Raw genomic sequence first — 19,274 nt, forward strand, 5'->3', positions numbered from 1 at the left:
TCTCATGGATCAGGCTCATAAGTCTCACCCAGGAATTTGTTGAACCAAACCTCGTCTTGGAGAGTCGTATTGGTTGCCATGCATAGATAACCACACTGAAAAACTTGTGCGCACATGTGTAACCTGCCAGTCATGTGACAAATCAGCATGTACATCTGCAGCTCCAATGCAACCTTTCGCTCTTTCCAAGAACGCCTGGGGAAAAGTCGCTGTCGACATTGTGGGACCTTTCAGGCAAGCTTCAGCTGGCTGCCGTTTTGCAATTACAATTATTGACTATTACAGCATCTGGCCGGAATTGGCTTTCGTACGGGATGCGACCACCTCTACAGTTAGAGAATTCCTACTTGAGCTTTTTGCAAGAGAAGGGTATTCACGTAGTATTGTATCCGATCATCGACTACAATTTTCTTCAGCGAACTTTGAATTTCTCACAGAGCGCTCAAGCACGCATTACAACTCTTCTATATATTACCCGCAAGCTAATGGTTGGATTGAAGGATTTAACAGGGTAGTAAAGTCATACATTTAATTAGCCCTGTTAGGGCGTCGTGATATAAGGACAGCGATGTTTGAATTCTTGCAAACATATCACTATACGCCTCACGCGACTACCGTTGTTGCACCCGCTGTTCTTCATGGACGCCAACCTCGAACCAGACTTTACACTGTGGGATTGTCTGACAAATGTTTCAGCATGGACCCTTCAAAGGCCCTATAGCAGCTGAGAGAGCACACCAAGAACAAGCAAATGAAGTCGAAGACCTACACCGATCAAAAACGTGGTGCCAAAGAGCCCAACTTCGTTGTTGGTGATTGTGTGTGGGTTAAATTACCTGTAGTTCATTTTCTGCGCCCATATATTGAAAAGCGTGAACCCGCCTCAAACCTCTTCGAAGATGGGCGTGTGCGGAATGCTTCCAAACTACCCGTAGAAAAAAATTGTTCGAAGGATATCGAAATATCATTGTTCAACGTCAACAAATGGCATTCTAAGAACATTGGGGAATCGTTGAAACATGTTGAGGAAGTTATTGACAAGTGTTGAGAATTGGACCGTGACATTTTGTCGACACATCTTTGGGGCTTCTCAATTTGTAAGATCATTGGTATATTGTTGAAACTATGACATGTTTCAATGTTGAAAGCCCATTGAAGCTCTGTTGAAGATGTGTTGAATCTGAAAATTGAAAGCCCATTGACGTATTATTCAAATGTGTTGCTTGTCAATACCGAAAGCCCTTCAAGCATTGTTGCAGATCTGGTGAGTCTCAACAATAAAAGTCGGTTGAAATATTGTTGCAGCTGTGTTGAACGGCAACACTGAAATTATGTTAAAAGCCTTTTACGCCCCAGTGGATTAAGCAGTGTTTAAAACTGCACTTGCCTTAAAATACTGCTCACTTATGTTGTTTTGCATATAATTAAGTATGATGTCACGTTGATATCTTTGCTGTGAGTGAACAGGGGTAAAATTTATATACAGGCACTTCTGCATTGCAGGCCTCGGTAACGCTGGGCCCAAAGTATGCTCCTAGATTGCCTGTAATAAAGCATATTGGAAAGCTGCTAGCATTACTGCAATGCCACTTTTTCAATAGTCACAGCGAATGGTCCTTCACAAAATCAAGAGGGCTGAACGGATGCAGACAAAAACCATTTTTCTAGGTGAAGTGTTCATTCGTAACCAAACGTTGGTGTAAATGTACAACCATGCATAGTTTAAGGAACATCGGAAACGTCTTGAAAACTTTTGCAAATTACAAACTTCTTGCAGCTTGACACCATAACACGATTGAGTACTGACAGATGTAGTGTGTATGGCCCACAAGTAAACACATTTTTCAAAAGAAATGAATCTTAAAAAATAAATACCTAGATATATTAATGTACAGGCAAAATGACATGACAGTAAATAAGAACACTCAAAAAAGGTACTTGCTTTCTCCATTAGGCACCCAGTGGTACTATAACCATGGCATTATTTGCTTGTGCCCACAGCACTCACTGAGACGCTGACGTGCAGGGTGGTTATCTTTGAGTTTCATGAAATTTATTAAAAACTGGCTGTTGGAGCTAACATAATTCTAAATAGAGAGTGCCAAACATTACTTCTACGTGAAATCAGGACGCATATTAAGCAAACTAACAAAAACTCACTTCCTAATAATTTTTTTATTGATCGTAGCCGGTAGTTTTACAAAGCGTTGCACTTAGAATGAATTTCCAGGATTACGCCAAAATCAAGAAATGGGCTGACAGATGGAATAGCACACGTTGGTATAGAAGTTAGAAACAGGCATAAGGTGCCTCAGAAAGGCTAGCCAACGTTTCGAGAAGAGGGCCTATCTTCATCAAAGGCGGCCTCGTCATCTTCGGAATGTTAGTTTTAAAGGGTTAGTACAGTGACGGCACGCGCGGTTGTCGGTGGGGGCTTGATGTAAAGGGAGAGACTTCAAAGAGAAATAGCGCTGTCGCCTGACGTCTATGAGCGTGTTTCCCAAGACGGGGGGACAAGTGCGGGAGAGTGGGAAGGTGGGGAGAAAAGAACAGAAAGCAAAGGAGAGGAAAAAAGAAAAAAAGAGGGGAGGGACACCAAGAGTGAGAAAAACAAGAAAAGAAAGAGAGGGGCATGAGAGGGTGTTGCGGAAGCGAGAGGTTAGGGAGCACTCAGGGGTGTCGTTGGCGGCATGCTTTTGTGGCGTTAGAAGAGCCGGTCATGCGGTCAGTGCGAGTGTAACAAAAAAGGCCCAAAAATGGCACCAGTTGAAAGAGTGGCTTAAGTAGCTTAGCAGCAAATGCGTCGAGTAATTTTGAAAGAGTTATGTTGAATTCCAATGGCGGAGTCGGAGCAAGTTTTTCTGCTTGGTTCGGAGAAAGCTTGTTCCAATGACGGAGTGAGAGTAGGAGTAAGGTGTTCCAATGAGAGAGTCGGAGTGGATTCAGAGCGGGAGTCACTCCGTGGAGCAGAAAAGGATGCTCCGCCAAAATCGGCGGAGTGGACCGGAAGTCTGCATGACGTATTTCCTTTACCACGTTTGTCTGCTGGGAGGCGCCACCGGTCACGACTCGCGAGTTGTGTTTGTAATGGCGGACGACATGAACGGCTCCGCTGGTTCGGCAAAGCGTGCGGCATTGCTTCTGCTACTCGATAGCGACAGCTCTGAGTCGGAAAGCTCAAGTTCCGACACGAGCGATTGCTCGGATAGTGACAGCGACGGTGAAACTGCCGCTTACAAGCGGGAATTCGACAGGATGTTCCGCATTCCCGCAAAGAGGCCTAAAGTAGTCGGCTTCATCGAGGACGTCGTGCGGCAGTACTCGGACGATGAGGTAAGGAAAGAAAAAGGAAAGCAGCATACTCAAGGTTTAACACGTTGTGGTGCTTTCGTTTCTGTTTCTTTTTTTGTGCAGTTCTGAAGGCACTTCAGGCTATCTCGACCTGTGGCGGAAAAGTTGATCGCCGACTTTGCCGCGTCGTCAATGTGCCCTTCGGGCACACATGGAGGGGTTCCAGCGAAATCTGCGGAAACGCATATCTTGTCTTTTACCTGGTTAGTTCTCGCCGTTTTTTCTATGCACCTGCCAAATTAAGAACGATTAATGAAACGCGAAAGAGTCAGATGCCTGCATAAAAACGCATTTCACTACGAGCTCGTTGCTTGCAGTGCACTGTAGTCTGAAGCTGCTTTTTCGGATGCGTGTAATCCCACTGCGCAGGTACGCAGCCAACAAAACCTGGATGAGAAAAGTGACCAGCCGGTTCGACTTGTCGGAAAGCTCTGTTTACCGAATCCTTCATAGAGTAGCCGACTTCCTCCTGACTCTGGGACAGTCGTTGATAAAATTTCCTGCTGACCTGGAGAACCTCACTAGAAGTTTTGAGAAGTTTTGTTTTGATTTTCTTTACCTATAAGAAGCACTGAATATCGGCCAGCCAAGTTTTATTGATATTGCAACATCACTGTGCACGTTTTGTTTGCTATTTCAAGCTCTATAATGCTGGACCTTCATGAAAACGTGATAGCTTGTGATGATAACACTCAGAATTTATACCAGTGGTGGTCGAAACATTCAACCTAAAGGTATCTCTTGGGATCACAGCCAATTCCTTGCTTAGGAATGATGCTGCATGCTTTGTCATCACCCACAATAGTAGATGTCTGTTCAGATTTCCGGGAGTACGATGCGATATTGACCATGTCTGCTTTGGCAAGAAAATTCTCATTACGTGCTTCAAATCGATTAAGGGAATATACACAGGATTTGTTTTATTTTCTCTCCCATTTTGATATAGTAAAAAGAGAAGTGGATAGTAAAAAAACATGTAATATGTTGTGTGCACGGCAGTGTATGCTGCCCTCAGTACTTCTCAAATTTGCATTTGGTTTGTATTTTGTTTCTTTAACTTAAAATAAATGGTGCTGTGCCATGAAGGGTATGCTGTTAAAGTGAGTTAAAGGGTATGAGCACCAGTATTTTCTCTTAAAACTCCTTGCAAATGCTCATTTTATGTTCAGACATGGATGATATCGCTCAACACAAGTGTATGACTTGATTGCAGGTGTCTGGAATGCCTGATGTTGTTGGTTGCATCGATGGGTCGTACATAAAGATACAGTGCCCGGAGAAGAAGGTTGCTTCGACATATTGTAACAGTCTGCCGTCTGCGATGACAAAAGGCGCTTCCTGGACGCATTCATTGGAAGTTCAAGCAAAATGCATGCTTCGCATGTGTTCAGCTTGTCGCCACTTTCAAAGAAAATCTCTGCAGTATGTCAAGGGTCTTACCATCTTTTAGGGGACGCAGCGTATCCACTGCGGGAACACCTGTTGACACCCTACAGGGATTACGGTGCTTTAACAAAGGAGCAAAAGCACTTTAATTATAAGTTTTCAGCCACAAGAGTTCTCATTGAAAATGCATTTAGCACCCTCAAAAAGTGCTTCAGACAGCTGATGTACCTTGAGCTCCGCACTATTCCCTGGCTCAATAAGTTTATCATAAGCTGCTGCGTTCTCCACAACTTGTGCATTGAGTATGGTGATGTAGAGCCAGATGATGATGATAATGAACAAGTACCCAATGACGTTCAGTGGCAGAATTGCAGTGACAATCATATTGACAAATCTGGTGAAGAGCGAGCACTGCGCAGGCTTGGAGAAATTAAGCGCACGAAAGTCTCGGCAAAGCTCCTGTAGAAAAACTGGTCACTAAACCATCCTGCTCCAAACTGTTGCTGTTCTCTTCCGAGACTTTTACACATTACTTTAGTTTTCTGCAGATTAATCTTTAGACCCACTCTTCTGCTTTGCCCCTTCAAGTCAGTGAGCATGCATTACAATTGGTCCCCTGAGTTACTAAACAAGGCAACATCATCAGCGAATCGCAAGTTGCTAAGGTATTCTCCATTAACTCTTATCCCCAATTCCTCCCAATCCAGGTCTCTGAATACCTCCTGTAAACACGCTGTCAATAGCATTGGAGATATCGTATTGCCTTTATTGGGATTTTGTTGCTTTCTTTATGGAGGACTACAGTGGCTGTGGAGCTGCCATAGATATCTTTCAGTACTTTTACACACCGATTCCATAATGCCTCCATGACTGCTGAGGTTTCGACAGAATCAAACGCTTTCTCGTAATTAATGAAAGCTACATATAAGGGTTGGGTATATTCCGCACATTTCTCTATCACCTGACTGATAGTGTGAATACGGTCTATTGTTGAGTAGCCTTTACGGAATCCTGCCTGGTCTGTAATTACCTGCATGTAAACATGAGAACCACTACCTCCAATGTGCATCGAAATAAAGTCCATGCAGTAGTTGGGGGCTGCGGTGTGTGTACTAATGCGCGGCCCTCATTAAATACACAAACACATGTTTGGCACTGTACACTTTTATTTAAACAAGCCGATATTCTCGGACACTGGAATTTTTTTATTCTTCAAGGCCAAGAGCACGGCTTAAAAGCCAAATTTTTTCGGAATGTTGTTTTGCTTTTTCTTGCCGAATACGTTCCTTGTATTCTTGCCTTTCTTTGTGGCACCTCTCTCTCTCTTGTTCCCGTGTAGCTCGTCTTCTTTCTTTTTCTTCTTGAATTTTGCTCATTTCATCGAAGAATACCTTCATCTCCAGCATTCTCGAACCTGAAGGCTTAGGCCTTTTGGGCATAGGCTCCTTTGTCAATGCTTGGCTCAGCGCTAGGCTTTCAGACTTCCTGGCTTTCTGATGCTTGGCTGGTCGACGCTGGGCTGCCTGATGCTAGGCTGGTCGACGCTGGGCTGGCGGATGCCTGGTTGGCCGACGCCTGGCTGGCTGGCCTCTTAACAGCAACAACGCCAGAGCTGTCCCTCAGCTCTTCGGGCTCGAGGCTGTCGTCTAGCCAGCGTATTCTGGCTACTTCATCCTCAAAGGGCACTTCACACGGGGAATTCCCGGATTTGTTGTTGTGTGCTGTAGCGCTTCTTTTTCTACGCATGACGGTTTTGTAGCGGCTGCAGCACTGCTCACCGGTTTTTGGAACTCCAAGTGCCTCTGTAATGTTGGCTGCAATTCGGCTGAACATTAGCTTTTTATTTTCGAATTTTTTCAACGGCCCAATCTCAGCAAAGTATTGCTCATAATAATCAATTAGCAACTTGGTTTCCCCGGCTGTCCATTCACAGCCTGTACCTGCAAACAAAAAGTGCATGAGGTAGTTGTAGAGGTGTTACGGCTGCATTAAGCGATTGCATTTGCTGGTTTGATTTGTGTAGTGCTCGTGTTTGCAGCGATCTTTTGAAGCTCATTTTATGATTTCTCCATCCTGTATCGGCCTTTGGTCTAACAGTATCAATAAATAAATAATAAGTCATTATGAATGAACTCACTGCGTTGGTCATTTTTGCTGCTATGTTCCGGCACTGTTGATGGAAAAACCAAATGCAACATTATTCATTGCCCTGGATTCATAAAGGTGGCATATATGAAGCGACATAACCATTACGAAGTTGTACTCTGTGACATGTTGCAGTACATTGAACCACCACGTGCATTTCATGCAACTACGTAAGCAATTAAGCCATGTCACACTTCCTAACACAGCTTAACAAAATAACTCGCTGTTTGCTGCGCTACCTCATCTCAACATGAAATTTCGAATAATAGCGTAATATAAACATGCACGGTGCCACGCAAGTTCAATATTTGCTCAACACATGGTGCACATTCTTGATTACATAACACACGCTTAGCATGATGCAACCAACGTCCCTGATCAGGTGGCTGTTATTCAAGATTACCGTACGGTCCTTCTGGCCTGAAATCGACAGTGACGCTTCAGGAAAAGCAATTTGTAGATTTCTGTGGCACTGAGACTGATTCGAAAATTGGATGCACTTACCGCCCTGACCTACATAACAGCACAACTCCATTCGGCAGCAGAATGCACTCGCACTGATACGTCCGCTAAAATTTCGTGGGAGACAAATTCTCAGGCACGTGACACTGCTTCATTGCTTCTTCGCGACATATAAAGCTAGACAACTACTTCTGTACCACACAAAAAAAATTAAATTATGGGGTTTTACGTGCCAAAATCACATACTGATTATGAGGCACGCCGTAGTGGGGGACTCCGGAAATTTCGACTACCTGGGGTTCTTTAACGTGCACCTAAATCTAAGTACACGGGTGTTTTCGCATTTCGCCCCCATCGAAATGCGGCCGCCGTGGCCGGGATTCGATCCCGCGACCTCGTGCTCAGCAGCCTAACACCATAGCCACTGAGCAACCACGGCGCGTGTTTCTGTACCACGACGGACCCAAAGGAAAATGCACAATACAATGACGGATGCGATGCGTTTGAGTGAAACGAACACATCAGCAGTAAAGCAACTACGCAACTGAAATATAGCGTCAACAGACAATTGCTCCACGCAACACGTGCGTTGCATTGAACTTACAGCACGGTGTTCAAAGTTGCGATGACACCTACTATGTTTGTCCGCATGCTGTGTGCTCACCAGAGGAAGCAAAACCGCTGCACGCTTGCCGAGATATCCATTCCACACTTTTCAAAAACAACAGGTGAATGGCGCTGAAGAGACAAGTGACTGGCGCGGCGGTGCTGGGAGCAAACAGCGGAAGGAAACAACAACGCGCAAGGCATCCTGGGTCACTCGGCGATAGAAGTTCCGCTTCCGCCTTGCTCCGGCGGCGCAGGTTGTATTCCACTCGCGGATTTGGAGGCGTTGATCTACGCCAGAGCCGAGTGCTCGCTCGCGGAGTGCGTCGGCTGCTCCGACTCCGCCATTGGAATTCAACATTAGGATGACGACAAGGAGTCTGGGGTGCAATGCATGGGGTAACTGGAAGGCAGCGGCATGGTGTTTCAAGGGACGTTAGCCCGAGTAACTCAACGTAGGTGTCGTTACGGCGGCATACAGACATGGCGATACCCTGTGTGGCTGAGGCGCCGAAAAAGGTATGCTGGCATCTGGGATTTTTTAATGTGTTGGTGAGGGCGTTTCAAAAAATATATATATTTAAAACAGACAAATATGGGGGGGGGGGGGGGGTGAAACCGGAATAACAAATAAAAGGATGACGTGCGCGGAAGCGGGCGGGGGCAAGTGTACATGGGAAAAGGCGGTCGTACAGTTGATACAAACGCCAATAAATGAAAGAGTATAGAAATGGAGTACAAGGCAGGAAAAAAGTTTTCGGAATGGAGGAATAGGTGAGGTTAAGGAATTAAGGTTAGCTGGTAGCATAGCGTGTTTTGTGCCTTGGTTGATGATATGAGAATTTCAGATTTAAGTTAGCGCTATTAAAGATTTTAAGCAACCACGTGCCAAATTATTCCCATCGGGTGTAGGCAAATAAACTTGTGCATGAGGTATGATTCCGTTTATTTCCTTTCGCGAGGTGAACGGAAATTTGCTTGTAGTATATAGAGCCTTGCACTGTCGAATATATGACAATGTTCATTGAAGTGTCCGACTACTGCTTTAGGTAAGTTGTGTTTTGTATCCACGCGGTGACCGTTGAGCCTTGTATGCAATTGTTGTCCAGTCTCAACTATGTATTGTTTGCTACAAGCGGCACATTCTAGACAGTACACTACGTTGCTTGATGTGCAGGTGAAACCAGAAGAGACCTTGAGTGAGTAATTCGACGCTGTACTTTTTTGACTGTAGTAGTAGATTGAATATGTTTGCATGTAGAGCACCTGCGGCGGCAGCAGGGACCGCTTCTAAACTCTGTCTTTGTCCTTAGTTTGGCATGCACAAGAATATCTTTATATTTAGTGTTGCGTCTGTAACCTACTCTCGGCGGGTCGGAATTTTTTTTTTTTTAATTTCTGGTTGCTGGTGACGATTGGGTAGTATTTACTGAGGATGTTGTTCAGGTTTGAGAGTGCGTTTGACAGTTTAGTAGTTGTTCTTGTGATTGTCGGGCAGGGCTTGAGGACCTAGGCTCGATCAAGTGTGTTTGCAGGGGAGTAGGCTTTTGGAAGGTCACTGTTTGCGTGGTTCCTGTTTGATAGGGTTTCCTAAAGGTGATTGAGTCTATCTATGTAGTCTTGGTCTGCAGCGCAAATGCGACGTAGTCATGTTGCTTGGCCTTTAAAAATCCCTTGTTTGCAATGTAGGTGTCGTATATGATGGCTCGTATATTCTAGGTACTGTTGTTTGTCGAAACGGTTCCTATACAGCGTTGTCTTTAGTGCCCCATTTTCAATGTATATTGTTGTGTCTAGGAAGTATATGGGTTCAGTTGAAGATCCTGATGTGAATTTTATGGTTGGATGAAAAGAGTTTACAAATGCTACATATTTATTTAGACTGCCTTGACCATGTCCCCATATTATGAATATTTCGTCCATGTATTCTAGGTATGTGTGGGGCTTCTCAGTGCAGCGCGATAGGAAATCTGTTTCTAGAATCCCCATAAATATGTTCGCGTAAGTTGGTGCAAAAGGAGTACCACTGTTTGTCCCATGTATCTGTAGGTAGTACTTCTCCGCAAATTCGAAATAGTTATGTCTCAGAACTTATTCAAGGAGAGAAAAGTAGACTTCTCAAGTAGAAAAGAAATATACGGACTCATACCTCATACACAAGTTTAATTGCGTACATCTAATGGGAAAAATTCGGCACGTGGCAACTTAGAATCTTTAAAAGCGGAAACTTAAATCTGAAATCATCATATCATCAACCAAGGCACAAAACGTGTTATATTACCAGCTAACTTTAATTCCTTAATCTCACCTATTCCTCCATTCCGAAAAGTTTTTTCCTGCCTAGTGCTCAATTTAATGTACTCTTTCATGTGTTTACGTTTATATCAACTGTACAACCCCCTTTTCTCATGTACGCCTGCCCCCGCCCGCATCTGCGCACGTCACCTTCCTATTTGTTATCCCGGTTTCGTCGCCCCCCTTTCTATGGCGTGTTTTAATTACATACTTCTTTAAAATGCCCTCACCAACACATTCAACAGCTCCCCTTCTTCCACATACATTTTTCGGAGCCTCAGCCACATAGGATACCGCCATTTCGGTATACCGCCGTAATGACGCCTACGTCGAGTTACGGGGGCTAACGTTTCTCGAAAGGCCATGCCGCTGCCTTCCAGTTACCTCATGCATTGCAATCCAGACTCCTTGTCGCCATCCTAACTCCTTGAAAATTATTCGACGCATTTGCTGCTAAGTTACAAAGTTACTCTTTCAACTTATGTCTTTTTGGGTATTTCTTGTTACTAGCACACTGACCACTGACCGGCTCTTACAACGCTACAAAAGCATGCCGCCAACAACACCCTTGAAAGCTCCCTAACCTCTCGCTTTCCCAACACCCTCCCATGCCCCTCTTTTCCGTTTCTTGTTCTTCCCCCTCTTGGTGTCCCCCCTCTTTTTCCTTTTTTTCTATCTCGTTAGCTTTCTTTTCTTTTCGCCCCACCTTCCCGCTCTCCCGCTCTTGCCCTCCCGTCTTGCGAGCCACGCTCACAGACGTCAGGTGACAGTGATCATTCTGTTTGAAGTATCTCCCTTTACAACCAGCCGCCACCGACAACCACACGTGACGTCACTTTACCAACCCTCTAAAGCTAAAATGCGGAGGATGACGAGGCCGCCTTTGACGAAGATAGGTCCTTCTATTGAAACGTTGGCCAGCCTTTCTGAGGCACTTTATCCGTATTGATAACCAGAATAACACCAGTAACGATACAGATGTCATCAACGTGGCTCTAGAAATGCTCTGTTGTTGCAATTACTTTTTTAAAGAAAACGCACTGCTATGCATTGAAGCACAATAGTAACTAAAATGCCCAAGTATTTCGTCTCCCATTTATGCAAGAATCTCGAAACTGGTGTCATCCTCGAAATTAGTTTCAAGTGAATACGTCTTTCAACATGAAAAATGGGGGTACCAGCGAGACACAAAGCAGGCGCACACAAGGAAAAGGCGTTAGACAGGAACGGACGCTGGACTTTAAACTGTACTTTATTGAAATTATTATTTTCGCATACACTGCCCATGCACCAAATGGCCCAAGACCTTGCGCTAATGCACGTCTTTCAAACTCACTCTGTACAATTTGTAAACTGCAATATGTGCTGTAATGTTATAAGGGAATGAGTAAATTTGTGAGAAACCGTTGAATGTGTTTCCATTTCTTGTGCTAGTAATGTCCACCTTTGAATAACCCAGCTCAAAAACAAGAATTATGCTACCTGGCACAGGCAACTTTTAACAAAAATCTGCTGAACTTAAAAAGGATCACTCTGTACAATCTTTATTTGTTGTCTGAATAGTGTGTGCCAATTTCAGGAAACCTTGTTTACTTTAGAAACATGGTTATCGCAATAAGTGATGCTATGGGAGCAGTTTATTCTGCTGCATGTTTGTTGCATGATCCAGTTGTGTTTTTTGCCATGGTAACGTTCCTGCGCAGGTCATTCCATATCATATTCCTTCTGTTCGCAAGCCGGACCACGTGTGCTGCCATCGTCCACTCTAAGAAGAGATTACACCCTTTGGCGTGCCCCTTCTGCCACACAACAATAATCGTCATCTGCCTTGATGCGTTTCCTTTCGTTATCGCTGCGAGCCAGGAACTTTCCGGTAACGAACGGCACGCGCGTTATCAGAAGGGGCACTCCAAAGGGTGTAAACTGTTCTATGCTGATAACGCGCGTGCCGTTCGTTACCGGAAAGTTCCGGGCTCGCAGCGATAACGAAAGGAAACGCATCAAGGCAGATGACGATTATTGTTGTGTGGCAGAAGGGGCACGCCAAAGGGTGTAATCTCTTCTTAGAGTGTCGTCGACGAAGCGCAGCTCGTAACTGAGCCGGGGGCGTTTCCTATCATATTGGCTGTGGTGGTGGAGCGCAAAGAACACGACACTTATCGCTCTTTCTGTTTCCCAGGTTGGCTGGGGCCCAACGCTACTACACGCTTGTAGTACAACTTTTCTTGGACCTGCCCAGCTGTTTCCATCTTGAGTACTATGCTACTTGCCAAAAGCATTTTCGTCGCCTCGGCTAACCTGGACATATGCACTTCGCGTCTTGTGTTCGCAAGCCGGACCACGTGTGTTGCCATCGTCGTCGACGAAGCGCAGCTCGTAAAGGCCCATCCACACGACGGACCAAGTCTGCAGGCCGATCGGTCACGTGATGTGACGTCACAGCCCGCCGCGGTCCGGTCCGCCGCAGAGCGCATCCACACGGCGGACCGCCATAGCAGACGGCAGAGCAGACCAATCAGCTAGACTCTCGGCCAGAGTGTTATCATTGTTATCATTCCGGCTCGAGTCCCACAAAGCCGAGAACTACTCAACGAACGAGGGGTACAAAATAAAATATCATAACTCCAAGAGGACACGCTGTTTAAAAAATATATCTGCTGCACGCACGTGTAGGCGGAACGGCGGACATGAAACGACTGGCTTGACTGGCTTTTGCTGAGCCGAAAACTAAATTGGATTAGGCTGAAGACACTCTGTTGTCGGACAACGTTCGTTGGCTACGCCAAAATTGCTGCCGTTTGCATGCGGTCCGCCGCCAAAACTGAAGCGTTAAAAGCCTTGGCGATTTGTTGGACCGCGAGGACCGCGCTCTTGCGCGGGCCAACGGCGGCACGCACAAACTGGTGAAATCCTATTACGTGATGCGCGAACGACGGTCCAAAAGAGCAATTTGGTGCATCGTGTGGATCAGCCTTAACGGCCGATCCACACGACGAACCAAGTCCGCGGGCCGATCGGTCACGTGATGTGACGTCACAGCCCGCCGCGGTCCGGTCCGCCGCAGAGCGCATCCACACGGCGGACCGCCATAGCAGACGGCAGAGCAGACCAATCAGCTAGACTCTCGGCCAGAGTGTTATCATTGTTATCATTCCGGCTCGAGTCCCACAAAGCCGAGAACTACTCAACGAACGAGGGGTACAAAATAAAATATCATAACTCCAAGAGGACACGCTGTTTAAAAAATATATCTGCTGCACGCACGTGTAGGCGGAACGGCGGACATGAAACGACTGGCTTGACTGGCTTTTGCTGAGCCGAAAACTAAATTGGATTAGGCTGAAGACACTCTGTTGTCGGACAACATTCGTTGGCTACGCCAAAATTGCTGCCGTTTGCATGCGGTCCGCCGCCAAAACTGAAGCGTTAAAAGCCTTGGCGATTTGTTGGACCGCGAGGACCGCGCTCTTGCGCGGGCCAACGGCGGCACGCACAAACTGGTGAAATCCTATTACGTGATGCGCGAACGACGGTCCAAAAGAGCAATTTGGTGCATCGTGTGGATCAGCCTTAACGGCCGATCCACACGACGAACCAAGTCCGCGGGCCGATCGGTCACGTGATGTGACGTCACGGCCCACCGCGGTCCAGTCTGGCGCAGAGCATATCCACACGGCGGATCGCGATAGCAGACGGTGGAGCAGATCAACCAGCTACACTCTCGGCCGTAGTGCTCGCGACTCAAAAAATTCACGAAGCAATGCCAACCCCGCGCGCTCATGCTGCGCATGTATCGCGAATAGGAGTCGTCGAAATGGAGGCGGAGCAGAAGCGTCGTTTGGCCGCGATGGCGTTGGCTCTTTGCGTGGACGAAGAAGATTACTGCCCTGCCCCGAAAAGGTCGTGTTGGATGAAGGATTGGATGTGCTGGAAGGAGCTCGGCCTGCAGAACCAACTCTTCAAAGAGCTGGTAGTGTCCGACCTTGCTGAGTACAGACGGCTCCTGCGCGTCAGCCTTGCTAGGACCTCTTGCTAGGCGCGTGGCCACAGAGTTGGCAGACGACAGAGACAATGCGTGCACTTTCACGTTTCCTAGGTGACACGGGCCTGGACTCACGCCTGTGATACCAGTTGTGTAATGGGTCATTCATCTCGTTCCTCCCATTATCATCCCCCATTGGAACACTTTTTCTTCCCCTCTTCCCCTTCCCTTACGTAGAGTAGCAGGCCAGATGCTCCATTATCCGGCCGACCTCTCTACATTTTCCAATCATTAAAATACTTCTTCTTCTGCGCGTCAGCCGGGAGCAGTTCGCGGAACTTCTCGCTCGCGTGAGGCCTAGGATAGCACGGAAGGCGACTGTCATGCGCCAGCCGATACAGCCGGCGACGAAGCTGCAAGCAACGCTGCGTTACCTTGCATCTGGTAAGCATTTTTCCTCTAGGTTTGGGCTGTTGCAGCCTTACATCACTTCTCATTGCATTGCTGCGCCTCGTGTACTTTTTCATAGCCAATTGCACTGAAATGTAGCACCGGGTGCAACATCAGGCTTCAAGACCAGCAGCCGAATGTACTATCGGCCAAAAAAGTAAACGGACCACGGCTTAGATGACAGGAGCGGCTGCGGGGCCACACCGGGGCGCTGCTATCTCGCTCCACGTAGTGTTCCTGTATATGCTCCCGCAGGGAGCAGAGTTGCGCATACCTTTTCCGGCGCCGCTCGCACCGCTATTGGCCGAGCGCGAAAAATGACGTGAAATGATCCGCGCCGCTGTGAAGCCAACTTTACGGGCGCATCGCCGACTCATGCGAACTCGTCGTTTCCGTCAGTAGCATCGCCATTGCAATCAGTGGACCGTCGATCGTGCGTTCAGAGGAGCAGCTAGAAGCTCTTGCATCTTGAATCTTTTTCTATTTGCAGATTTGCTGCTACTAAATAGTAAGCACTACTAAATAGTAAGTACTACTAAATAGTAATAGTAAATAAAAGTAAGCTTTGCTTAAAATGTGCACATGTCAACATTTGAAATGCGCTTAAATATGTGTCTGCACCGCATGTATCGAAAACGTGCAGCTGTTGTGAACGATGGTTAGTGATAAATGGCGCTCTGTTAACGGTCACTGACACAACTGCAGGCACGATAGCTCTCTTGGCGACGGTCATTAATCGGCTGGTTTCGGCAGCCAAAATGCGCTAAGTGTCCACCTTACGTGTGTGAAGTTTTAAACACTCTTTAAAACATTTCTTGCTTTCTGGCCATGACAAGACAACTTCATATGCATGCTGAAAATCATTGCACCGCTGTTTGTGGCAACGTACTGCGCGTTTGCGAGCGAACTTTGGAGCTGTTCGAGCCACGGGAGTATATTATTTTGGGGAATCGAAGGCGATCCCACCCCATATTTGTACGTTCGTGTGTGTGTTTGTATATGCGTGTTTACATAGGTACTTACAAAGTTTCGGTTGGTTGGAAGCCCACCCCCTCCGGCTGCACGAATGACTCGTTCGAGCGTAGCCTGTATTAACAAGTGCCCTTTGCTAAGCGCCTGCGAACAATTGGCGCTTGTAGCTCGCGACCACCAGAGAAAAAGGCGGAACACCGCGCGGCATTTGGCTGCTGCGCGCGCGAGGAGTGGCTTCGCTGCAGAGCTGGATCACGGCGGCGGAACTATGCGCAACTCTGCTCCCTGGGGGAGCATATACAGGAACACTAGCTCCACGCGCTGACGGCGAGAGTGCCCCGGGTGACGCCAGACTTCGCCCTCACTCTCACGCGGTGCCTTGTCACGCTTGATAAATTTCTGGTGCGCCGTTCGGTTGCTCTAGTGCTGGCAGTCGCGACAAAGGAAACCGTGCATCGCCGGTAGTCCAGAGCATGGCGCTGTCGCACAGGGGCGGACGGCAGCCGGACAACAAACCGCGGCACTGAGAAGGAACGGAGACCCGTTCTGATTGTTGTTTTGTTTATATTCGCCGTATCTTTTATATTAGTGCATGTCGCCGGCGTCCAGTGCTGCTCGATTTTAGGCAACGTCGCACAAGTAGCCGCAACGGCGGCTATTGACGCGCGCCCTATCACGCCGGCGCGATAGTCGCAGGCGGCAAGGTTTACTGCGGGCACGGCTTATATGTCGAGACCACTTTTCCGTCATTGTCTCCAGTAGTACGTTTAATATTAACATCAGCGACGCCTCTTAAAACTGCTTTAATTAGATACTACAATGCGTAGGCCGTAATGAAACAACAAACGCACGGCCAGGAAGAGATAATTGGGAAGACGAATAGGAATAACTATAGTCAGTCATGAAAGTTTATTCATGGAAACATTCCGTGGCTTGAAGGGGTCCTCAGTGCGATGAAAAGTTGCCGTCGACCGCGATGACTTGGCTTACTCGCCTTGGCATCGAGAGCGCCGCCGCTATAGCTTCGGAGGTCCACGCAGCGCTTCCAACTCTCTAAGTTATCGCGATGACATGAAAAAGCGCGCGTCACGGTAGCCGCCGTTGCGGCTACTTGCACAATGTTGCCTAAAATCCAGCAGCGGTGGACGCCGGCGACATGCACTAATATAAAAGATACGGTCAATATAAACAAAACAACAATCAGAACGGGTCTCTGTTCCTTCTCAGTGCCGCGGTTGGTTGTCTGGCTGCCGTCCGCCCCTGTGCGACAGCGCCATGTGCTCGACTACCGGCGATGCACGGTTTCCTTTGTCGCGACTGCCAGCAGTAGAGCAACCAAACGGCGCACTAGAAATTTATCAAGCGTGACAAGGCACCGCGTGAGAGTGAGGGCGAAGTCTGACGTCACCCGGGGCACACTCGCCGTCAGCGCGCGGAGCGAGACAGCAGCGCCCCGGTGTGGCCCCGCAGCCACTCCGGCCACCTAAGCCGTGGTCCGTTTACTTTTTTGGCCGATAGTACATGCTTTGTGTTGCCACAGTGTAGTGTGCAGCTAGCTATTTTCTTTCTAGGAGAGCTGTGCCTTGGCATTCTGTACCTTCCCAGCGGCATGTAGTGAAGTGGGGTTTGTAGGAGCTAAAACGCCACTGTTTCGCTGACATCGGCACTACGAAAAAAAGCAAAACGATCGTCAAGCTGCCATGTCTGCATAAACTGCCCACGTTTAGTCTAGTTTGGCTGCATGCGCCAGTATGTTCTACCGGCAATTTAAATGGTTCCTTCCACCTCGCCTTTTTTATTGACCGGTGAGAGGCACGATTCCCTAAGACGCCAGTTCAGAGTCGGGCACTCCACCGCCAACGATTTCATTCCTGACACATGTTCGGCTATCTGTCATAAGCTAAGCAAAATTATACGAAGTCACCAAAAACAGTTGAAGGTTGGCGGTACGTTATTAAGGGGTTTGACGAAAATTGACAATTTCCAAACTGTGTGGAAGCAATAGATAGGAAGCATGTCTGCATAACCTAACCAATCAACTCTGGGTCCCTTTACTTTAACTATAAAAAGTCATTTAGCATTATTCTTCTTGCTGTTGTGGATGCAAATTATAAATTTACATACATTGACGTTGGTGTGCCCGGTGCTCGAGGCGACGCAGGAGTATGGCAGACCACGCCCCTGCAGGTGGCATTGGAAGCCAACAGAGTAAACTTGTCAGACCATGTGGAAGTTGGAAGAGGTCTATTCCTACCCCCCGTGTTTGTGGCCGGCGACGCATTTCCCATCGGGAAGAACCTGATGAAGCTGTATGGAGGTCGCAGCCTGTCGGGTGATCAGCGGATCTTCAATTACATGCAAGCATATTAAGCGGGATTCTTTGTATTTTAGAGGGCGTTATAAGGCTTTTGAATATGCTTACCTAAGAAAATGCAATAATTTTTCACTTTGTATACATTTTGCAAGTTGTCCAGAGCAAGAGGGGTTGTGGCGAACGCGTTCGGTATACTGGCCAATCGCTTTCGCTTTCTTCTCACTACAATCAATGTAGGGCCTGAAAGAGTTGTCCTCATGGTGAAGGCAGGATGTGTGCTACATAACTGTCTTGACAAAGGCATGAGCACATTTCTTGACTCGGCGCCCGAAGATAGTAGGGAGGAAATATTTGTTGACCTACGAGCAACAGGCGGACGTGTAAACGCATTTGATGCCAGGGTCCGTGAGGACATGCGGGACTACTTCAACGGCCAAAGTGTTGTGCCTTGGCAGAGGGCATCTGCATATGTTGATGAGTAGGAATAAAATGAACATTTGCACGCACATTTATTTACATTGTCAGAAATTTCTCAACTGTGTCCAGAATTTCTTTTTGGCACCGCACCTGCTTCACAGCGTCCAGCTGCCTCATATGAGCCGCAATCGTTTTGGCAAAGAAAAAAGAGGCGTCGTTTGGCTCGGACGGTTGCTGCATGGCGGAGGTAATACTGTGCAAAACTGCCTGCCTCTGGACCCAGTCCTCGCTTGTCGGCCCAGAGGAGCGTGTGCGGAAAGCGCAGAAGAAATGTAGCGGAAAAGCACTTCGCTACTCGTGTAACTGCGACTTCTGTAAGTTACATGTTCATAATTACCGATATACATCGCAGTATAACTTTCTACGGCTCGTTTCTAAGGCAACACCGCATTCACTAGAGGCGTTTTTGTCCCCCTTTGAACGATCGATCCCACGAAATCCTGTTTATGCTTCTTGATTATGTTAATGTCGGATCAGTCATGTTGGACGGGGTAAAAATGATGTATGATGGTTGTACCACAAGCTTAATTATTAACAACAAACTGAGCAGGCGGATTGCAGTAATGTTTAGCATAAAGCAAGGCTGTCCGACCTCGGCCTTGCACTTTGCAGTTTATTTAGAACCTTTCTGTTTAAAGTTACTACATAGCCATAATATTCTCGGGTACACATTCCTTGGTAGAGAAATAAAAGCTTTAGCTTATGCCGACGACATAGCAGTGTTCTGTCGCGATAAACAGGGCATTGCAGAAGCTGTGAGAGAAGCCCAAGCTTTTTGCAATGCTTCCGGTAGTGCCATAAGTTGGTCAAAATGTTTAGGGCTTTGGCACGGGA

At 47.1% G+C, this 19,274-nt stretch overlaps 2 pseudogenes; both read left to right on the forward strand.

Moving 5' to 3' along the window:
* Window positions 1-3,087: 3,087 nt before the first annotated feature.
* Window positions 3,088-5,202, forward strand: LOC126543180 (putative nuclease HARBI1; annotated as a pseudogene).
* An 8,840-nt stretch (window positions 5,203-14,042) lies between these two features.
* LOC140216510 (uncharacterized) lies at window positions 14,043-18,445 on the forward strand (annotated as a pseudogene).
* The last annotated feature ends 829 nt before the right edge of the window (window positions 18,446-19,274 follow it).

The sequence above is a fragment of the Dermacentor andersoni genome, chromosome 3 (assembly GCF_023375885.2).
Source record: "Dermacentor andersoni chromosome 3, qqDerAnde1_hic_scaffold, whole genome shotgun sequence".
Taxonomy (NCBI): Eukaryota; Metazoa; Arthropoda; class Arachnida; order Ixodida; family Ixodidae; genus Dermacentor; species Dermacentor andersoni.